The sequence below is a fragment of the Dermacentor variabilis genome, chromosome 5 (assembly GCF_050947875.1).
Source record: "Dermacentor variabilis isolate Ectoservices chromosome 5, ASM5094787v1, whole genome shotgun sequence".
Taxonomy (NCBI): Eukaryota; Metazoa; Arthropoda; class Arachnida; order Ixodida; family Ixodidae; genus Dermacentor; species Dermacentor variabilis.
The window spans coordinates 116,529,197-116,537,558 of NC_134572.1; positions in this window are offsets into that span (position 1 = coordinate 116,529,197).

The window sequence follows — 8,362 nt, forward strand, 5'->3', positions numbered from 1 at the left end:
ATAGAGAGTTTTAGAATAGGGGCCCCAAAGAAATAGCGTCGAAGCCACTGCGCATGCGCGAGACGCAAACTGCGTTTGGGTTTTGCGTTGAGCACGCTATTTCCCTGATTTAGTGGCAGCCCCAAAAGTTGCCCCAAAAGATTTGCGTAAACAAACATGGCGGCACCCATCGAAGCGACGGCTCCAACCTAGCACCAAACTGCGTTCGATTCGTGGTAACGCGTGAAGTTCGCAAGCTAGGAGGAGTGAATGCGGTTATCGCTTTCTCTCAACTAGCGTGTGTTGTTAAGATTGATTCATTAGACGCCGCTGATTCCGAATTCGATTGTGGATTTTGTGGCTCGTAGACACTATCCGCAAACGCAAAGCCCTATTCTAAAGCTCTGCACTTCTGCGCGCCCCAACGCTGACACCCGCAAAGCTCTTTGGGGCCCCAATAGTTCTAATACTCTCTAATATATCGAAACTGGTGCAGTCCTGAGAATTCCTTGCAAGTGGATACGCCTTGTGAACTCACCAGCTACAAATGGTAGATTAAGATATGTACCGTAAAATAATTAGAGAAAAGGTTAGTTAGAGTAATTATGTTATTTATTTAGTTAAGTATTTCGTTTTTTGTAGGATTAGTGGCCGCCTCGTCGAGTAATTTAGATCAAGGATTAGAATTGTGCTATAAGTCAAAGGCAATTTTAGACATTTTTGGACCTTCTAAAGAAACAGTCTGCATATGCAAACGTTATATGTACGCCGAAAGTACCAGCGAACGGGCTTATAAAGGGTGTCCCAACTATCATGCATCAAGATTTAAAAATATGCAGATGCCACATAGCTGGACAGAACAACTGTAATGTTGTTTGCGTCGCTTGGAGATACTCGGAGTATATTTCTTGCATTCCGCCTCATTACATCATCACTCTTAATTAATTAATGAACTTATCAAATATTATGGTTGGAAGGATAGTGTCAATCGGAATATTGTAGAGTGACACGAAAAACTCCCGACAAAGTTTTCTGTTGCTCAATACGTGCTACATAAGTGTTTTTCCGAGGGTGAAAGAAGAGCGCGCGAATACACGTAAAGTGCTTCGAGTGGCCAGTCGCGCGTCGTCCGTCCGTCCGCCCGTCCGTCCGGACGGACGAAGCAGTAACCTGACCTGATATAGAGCACATGCCCAGGGATATCAATTGAGCTACAAATCTTTTTAAAAAATGACGTAGTATTGAACGTGCAGCCTAAACATGTGCACCGCTCTTTCTCTTTCTTTCTTTCTTTCTTTCTTTCTTTCTTTCTTTCTTTCTTTCTTTCTTTCTTTCTTTCTTCACATTAGTCACAACCACACAAAACACAAAGGTTATGTGGTTGTGACTTGCAAAAAGTGGGCCTCTCCGTTCCCGTTCTCGTTCATTACACACCTTCGGCAGCTTTGATGCCTTCAGGAAGCATACGAGGGTTTATTGGACAAGTTGCCCTGTCCCAAGTTCATGTGACGCCTGGCGGCACCGAAGGGATGTTCTACATCCACCGCCGAGGCCGCGAGTGGTGGCGTTAGCTAACACATCCGCGGTTAAGTATAGTACACGTACACAAATATCCAAGAAACTAGTGGACGGGGAAAGGGCACCATGGTCTCCGAAAATTAAATATGGAGGTGTAGGAATTTGGCAGAAAGGTAGATGCGGCTACTGGCGAGGAAACGTTGCTCGCAGACTGCACTGCTCGTGCAAGGACGCTCGGAGAGAAACGACACCTTGGAGTTCGTTTTGCTGCCGCCGCCGACGCCGCCGACGCTGGCGCAGCAGAGGCGGCGATCCCAACGCGTTTAGCGGGCGCAGTCGTGAAACACGAGCGTCTACGGTGACGAATCGGGAACGCGTCTGTCGTGGGTAGCAGCAGCCCCTCCGCCGCCGCACTTCTAGCGACGCAGTCCGCGCTTGATTTTTCTTTTCTTTTTTTTTTTTTTGCGTCCCGTTCGGCGAAGGCGGAGGCTACGCGTTGTCGACACGACGACGACTATGTGTCGTCCGTTCGTGGCTGTGGAGGTTTCCGCGGTCTCCCAGAACGTCGCAGCACGTGCCTTTTCTAGAGAAGGCAACTTGCGTCTTGGTGACCGGTGCCACAGTGTAGCCGTTTCCGTGCGTCACGTCTAGTTCTTGGGTTCCCAAGCTGTTTGACGCTGCTGGGTCCACCCTAGTAAAACCTGAAGCAGCGCGAAGAAGACGAAGACAGCAATCGATAACGTACACAACAGGACGAGCGCTGCACTGCCAACTGGAAAATTTACCGAAAGATTACACAGCTTTTATAACACGTAAAAAAAAAAAACACCGACAATAACCAGAAGGTTGAAACGCATGCGTGCTGCAGCGACGCCCGGGTCCATCTGAAATCGCCAGCGAGCGAATAATTTCAGAAATGAACTCATTCGGAGTAGTTCTTCCGGTTCTTTATAATAATGGCGGTAGTATTGTACAGATCAAAACTAGGTCACCGTTGTACCCGAATTTGTAAAGTGCGCTGACCTCGGAGGCAGTGTATACTCACTGAACGCATGGTTGAGTTGATCCTGAGATCAGCGCACAATGAGTGCTGTCGCGGAATGCACCTGCTGCGGTAGAGTACGCTACTGAGTTTAAGGTCGCTAAGTTAACCTAAAGTAGATTAACCGATCATGAGGTAATTATGGTCCTCTATAGAGCACCGGTTTCAGTACCCGCAGATCTGTGGTTCCATTACAGCAAGCACTGGGCTTGCGGTGTTCTCTTCTGACGGCTGCGTAAGGCGCAGCGCAGGAGCGGAGCCCGTGACCGGATTCGAGTCCAGTCGCGTTCCGATGACAGGACAGTTGGCGGCATCATTCCGATGCGGGACGGAATGAAAGAACGTTCGCGTACCGAGTGGATTTGGTGCATGGTAGAAACAAAAACATGGTCAAGATTAATACAGAGGTCCTCACTACGGCGTGCCTCATAATCGGGTCGTAGTTCAGGCACTTCAAACCTCAGAATGTAATTTTATTGCGACGGCGATCAAATGAACACTCCAGGTGAAATTCTCACCGCCGTCGCCGTGAGGTTCCGCATAAAGATCAAGCACATTTTAGTACTTCTTTTGGTCGGTGTCCCTCGTTTTATTGCTTCAACGATCAAGTGCGACAACATTTTACCGCGACCCGCACGCCGCATGCTGCCGGTGAGCGGGAATGCGTGCACGGGTGAGCCGAGAAAGACGGTGGCTTTGTGAGTACCGTCTTCCCGCTCGCCCAGTGTTTTTGCACGCGTGAGAGGGGGATGATGGGAGCAGGTGAACGCGTGGTAACGTGCTCAAGCGCTTGCTGAGGGGGTCAGGTGAGCGTGTATTTTCCCTTTTATCGCCGACGTGGCTGCGCATGGCGTGCCCGAACGCGGCCATGCGCGCCCTATCGTAGAGGCATTCTGCGGCGGGTGCAAAGGCTAGGCAAGCCAAGATGCCTGATGATTTTGTGCGCGCTTTGTTCTCGCGCACTTGGCGTTGGAGGTCACGTAATTTCGAAAACGCGTTGAAGTTTCGAAGACGCGTTGAAGCGAGAGGCTGCACGACGCGTTCGCTCGTCGCTACCGCCGCTCTTCACGATGTCAGCGTTGCGACAGCGAGTGTCCGCGCTCATGGAGTGAGATCCATTCATGTTTGCCTGTGTGCATGCAACACCATGCTTGTTTATTTATTCAATAAACAAATCTTTACTGTAGTTTATACGGCCGATAAAGCTACGACCCTTACTTCGCGCAGTTTTCTAACACTTTGGTACCGCTATGAATGAATGCTGTGCCTTTCGGGCAAAACTGCGACATTTTTGTTTATTACTGTACATAGTAGCATAGACACACATATACAGAAAAGGAGAGGGCACACAAGCGCTAACTAAAGGTAAGTTTATTTCCAGCGATTCGTATTTACAGTGCAACGTGATATGCGCGATTTATCCAAAATGCACACTGAGGGCGTGCTCAAACAACTCAAACCCAACCACGATATCGCCTTTGTTTTTATTATTTCACGTGGAAGCTTTTCATCGGCTCAGTATCACAGAGCAGATAGATCTTGGCGGTGGTATTGCTAGATATCCTACCGCGCAATTTTTCGACACGTGAGGGTGCGTTGCTATGCGACGGCGGGGTGCATAGAATCGCTGTAGAAAGAACAACCGCGTTTCTCTCGGCAAAGCATTTGTCATTGTTGCTAGCTGACATCCTGAAAAACCAGCCAGAATTTGCTGCCTTTACACAGCTGTGGACACTGCGCCTATACACACTGACACTGACCGAACTCTTAAGCTATACGTTTACATCAGTCCGATAAAGTCGAGTCGAGTTGGTTTTTCGGGCCAAATTTCTGTCGTCGGGTTAATGTAAACGCTAGCGAGTCGGGCCGAACGACCGTGGAGGCAAGATGTCTCAACCCACCGGCAAGATTTCCACCGACCTGCAACCCACCTCAGGTGTCAACCTACCAGCAAGTTGGCCTGCAGTATTCTGCAAATAAATAAAAATAAATAAATAAATAAATAATGTAATTCCCACTGGTTATTTTAGCAGGTTGGGATACAATACATATGTAAAGAACACTATAGCGTTGGCAACGAACACAATACAAATCAGGTCAACAGAGCTTGAATATAGCAGTGGCACAGCAAGACGACAAATTTTACTCAATACTTAAAACAAACGCCGAAAGTGATGCTTTTAAAGCTTTGTCAATGGTTAGATGATTCCATTCAACTACTCTTCGTCGAAAGAATGAGTACTTAAAACAATTACTACGCATGCTAAATTGGGCTATTGTTCGACTATGTCTTTGCCTAATTGCATAAAGAGATGAAAAAATAATTAATCCCGTGACATCTGTCCTATAGTGACCCTGAAGAAGTTGAAAAAGAAATTTTAGTCGTGATACACGGTTTCCTTGCGTTAATGGTGGCAGGTTTGCTTTTGTTAAGAGGTCTGTCACTCAAGTGCGTCCGAAGCTGTAATAAATGTAACGAACTGCATTTCTTACCACAATTTCTATCCTGTTAATGCCATTTTTAGTAAAAGGGTTCCAAACTACACATGCATAGTCTAGCATCGGCAGAATTACAGCTTTATATGCGAGTAAGATGTACTGTGGGAGTAGAAAGCTTCAAAGCCCTCCTAAAGAAATAAAACATCGTGCGGTTAGCATTACCTACTACATATTCCAAGTGTTTGAAAGTGCTTGGTAGTCCAAGTGTTTGGACAAATCCAAGTCCATGACCTTATATGAACTAAGTCCATCCGAGAGATTATAATCTGTTACTTCGGAAAGAATATGCTATTAGTACCGTAGGGAAGCGTTAGTTTAAGCTTATTATGTGTAATGGACATAAAAACAGTTTTATCGAAATGAACCCACATTTGCCAGGCATCGCACCAGGCAACATTTTGTCGAAGAGCATCGTTCCGGAACTCCTGGTCAGTGGTATTGTCTATTTCTGAGTACAATACACAGTCATCAGCATAAAAGTTAACCATAACTGGAATGCCATGCAGCATATCATTAATGAATAAAAGGAACAAAAGGGGCCTAAGGATCGAGCCATGAGGAACACCAGAGTCTACCGGAAGTCGTTGAGAAGAATCATCAATAAAAACAACAAATTGTTCTCTGCCTTCAAGGTATGCTGTGCGCCAATTCATTAGTCGGGAAGTTTTCAGTATCTTGCTCAATTTGTGAACTAGCTTTTTGTGAGAGACCTTGTCGAAAGCGTTTGAAAAGTCCATGACAATTGCATCTATTTATTTGCCATTGTTAATTGCTTGCGCGAAGTCGGGCACTGTTAAAACCAATTGGGTAATTGCGGAGTAGCCTTTTCTGAATCCGTGTTGATGCTTTGTTAGTATATTGTAGTTGTCCACGAATTCTGAGATATGATTATGGATTATGTGTTCGAAAAGTTTACATACCGTAGATGTTAAACAAATTGGATATTATAGTTTTGACTGCAGTGCTCTTTTTTTCCTGTTTTATGTAGTGGCTTCACTCTGGCTGTCCTCCAGTCACTCGGTACTTGTTCCTCGCACAGCTACCTCGTGAGCGAAATGCGCAAGTACTTTGATGTACATTCTGCATACCGTTTTAAAAAGATGTTTGAAATGTTGTGCGAGCCAGAATATTTTTTTCATGTTCAGATTGAAAAGCATGTTTAGCATGCATGGTTCGCTTATTTGAACATAAGGTACAGGCGGCACATACATTTCGAAAGGTGGCATTATATGATTATCATTAGTGAAGATGTACTTAAAGTGTTTGTTAAACGCATTTGCTATTTCATTGCTTTCGTGAACTGCCTTACCGTCAACATAAAATACAACCTATTCCTTGGAGGAGAAATAGAACGCCGAAATTTTTCTGCAGATGTGTGGTTATGAAACTTTGTAGTGATTCACCGTAGTAGCGTTGTTCATCGGCACGTACTTGACTTATAAGATGGAAGAAAATGTCAATCTTCTTCTCTTACTGGGTGAACGTTTTCGATTTTTAATTTCTTTTTCTTTAGACGTTTCCGTTTCCCTTGGAGCCACATTGTCTTGCGGGAGATCCAAGGGTAATTGCCATTTTTTTAATCAACAACCGGACAAAGCGGTCAATGCACTCTTTAACTATTTTTTTTAAAAACCTGCACCACAGCGAAACTACATCTTCCGTTCTACTTGAAAAGTCATCGACGTTAAACGAAAGTATGTCAGTAATTGATACATCATCGGCTCAAGAGAAGTTTGGCTAAGATGAACGTTTCGATTTCTTATCTACTACGGCGTCTGCAACGGAGAGTAGTACAGCCTCGGGATCCGATATGCCAGGTATATCTCACAATTTGTTTTAGCCCAAATTGGTACGCTGTCAAAAAAAAAAAGGTCTAGCATTGACTGAGAACTGCCTTGAATTCGTGTGCTTTGTTCTACAATTTGCAATAAGTCAAAGGCAAAAGCAATGTCCAGCATACCTTACCCTAGAGGGTCATCTTCTTTAAGTGAGAATGTTGCCCATCCTACATTAGACAAATTAATATATCCTGATAATATGATACGACTACCGCGTTTTACATTCGTATACAAATAATGCCTTAGCTCGTCAAATACGGCAATGGTAGTATTATGGGGTCTGTATATTGCTGCAATAACACATTTAACATTTGCAAAGTAATCTGTGCAGAAAATGCACTCTACATTGCGTATTTCAGGCATTACGAAAGTAAGCCAGGATTATTGAAAAAGTATGATAACATCCCCACCTCTACCATCACTGTCATTTCGATACGAACTGTAGCCAGTGGGAACGAACTCTCTGTCAAACACAGTGTCATTAAGCAAAATCTCAGTCAAGACCACTATATCTGGGTCGTGCAAGAGCGGAAGAGCCTCCAACTGAGTGGTCTTATTGAGAATACTCCTACATTTGACATTTAATATATTCAAGGTCCAAGGCGTATTGGTCAAAAGTAAGTTTGCTTTTTTTTTAAGCTTGAAGCGAGAACTCTTTAATTCGTCCCAACCAAACAGGACGCTATCAATGTTTAGTTTGTCGAAGATTAGTTTTACCTTGGCTCCGTCTGCTATCTCTTCTTTGCAACTTTCCCACAATTGTTTACGTATTTCTCGCGCTCGCTTTGATTGCGTCCTGAGCTACCGATATTCCGGAACCTTTGAGCTTATGAGATGATCGTAATATTGACATTTTTTCGCGGAAGTCGAGGAGTATCAAAATGACTGGTCGCACCCTGCTTGTTTCCTTTTCACTCACTCTATGGCATCTCTCGACGCCACTCACCGTTAAACCAAGTTTTTTTTTTGTGTGTGTGAAAAACACCGTCGGTTACTATCATTTCCAGTTCCTGACCAGACTCTATGCTAGCTTCCTCTATACCATGTTTGAATCCCACCGATGGCAACGGTTGTTTGGATCGCACCGCTGGTACGAGTTGTTGTGGTCGTACCTGCTGGTACGATTTGTTGGGAACTCGGCGCTGACGCCCGTGGTTGTACCTGGGTCGCAAGCCCCAAGGGTAGCCTTGGCCTGGCGGCCTGGGGTACAACTGGAAGCATCCGAAGGTCCCGGCAAAGCATGAGTCGACTGGTAACAACAAAACAACTTGTTTATTTTAACATCGCAAAGAGTTGGCGGTCAGGTTGACCGAAGAAGAGAGACGGGAGAGCACTTTACTCAACAGAAGAAATCGGAGCCCTCCTCTTGGCGTCCGGGGGCAGCTGTTTTTATACTCTCGCAGTTGAGGGCAAGAAGGAACCCCTCAATAGACGAGCACGTGATTGTACAATGGGCTAATGGTGACGCACACTGTCGTAGCGCCGC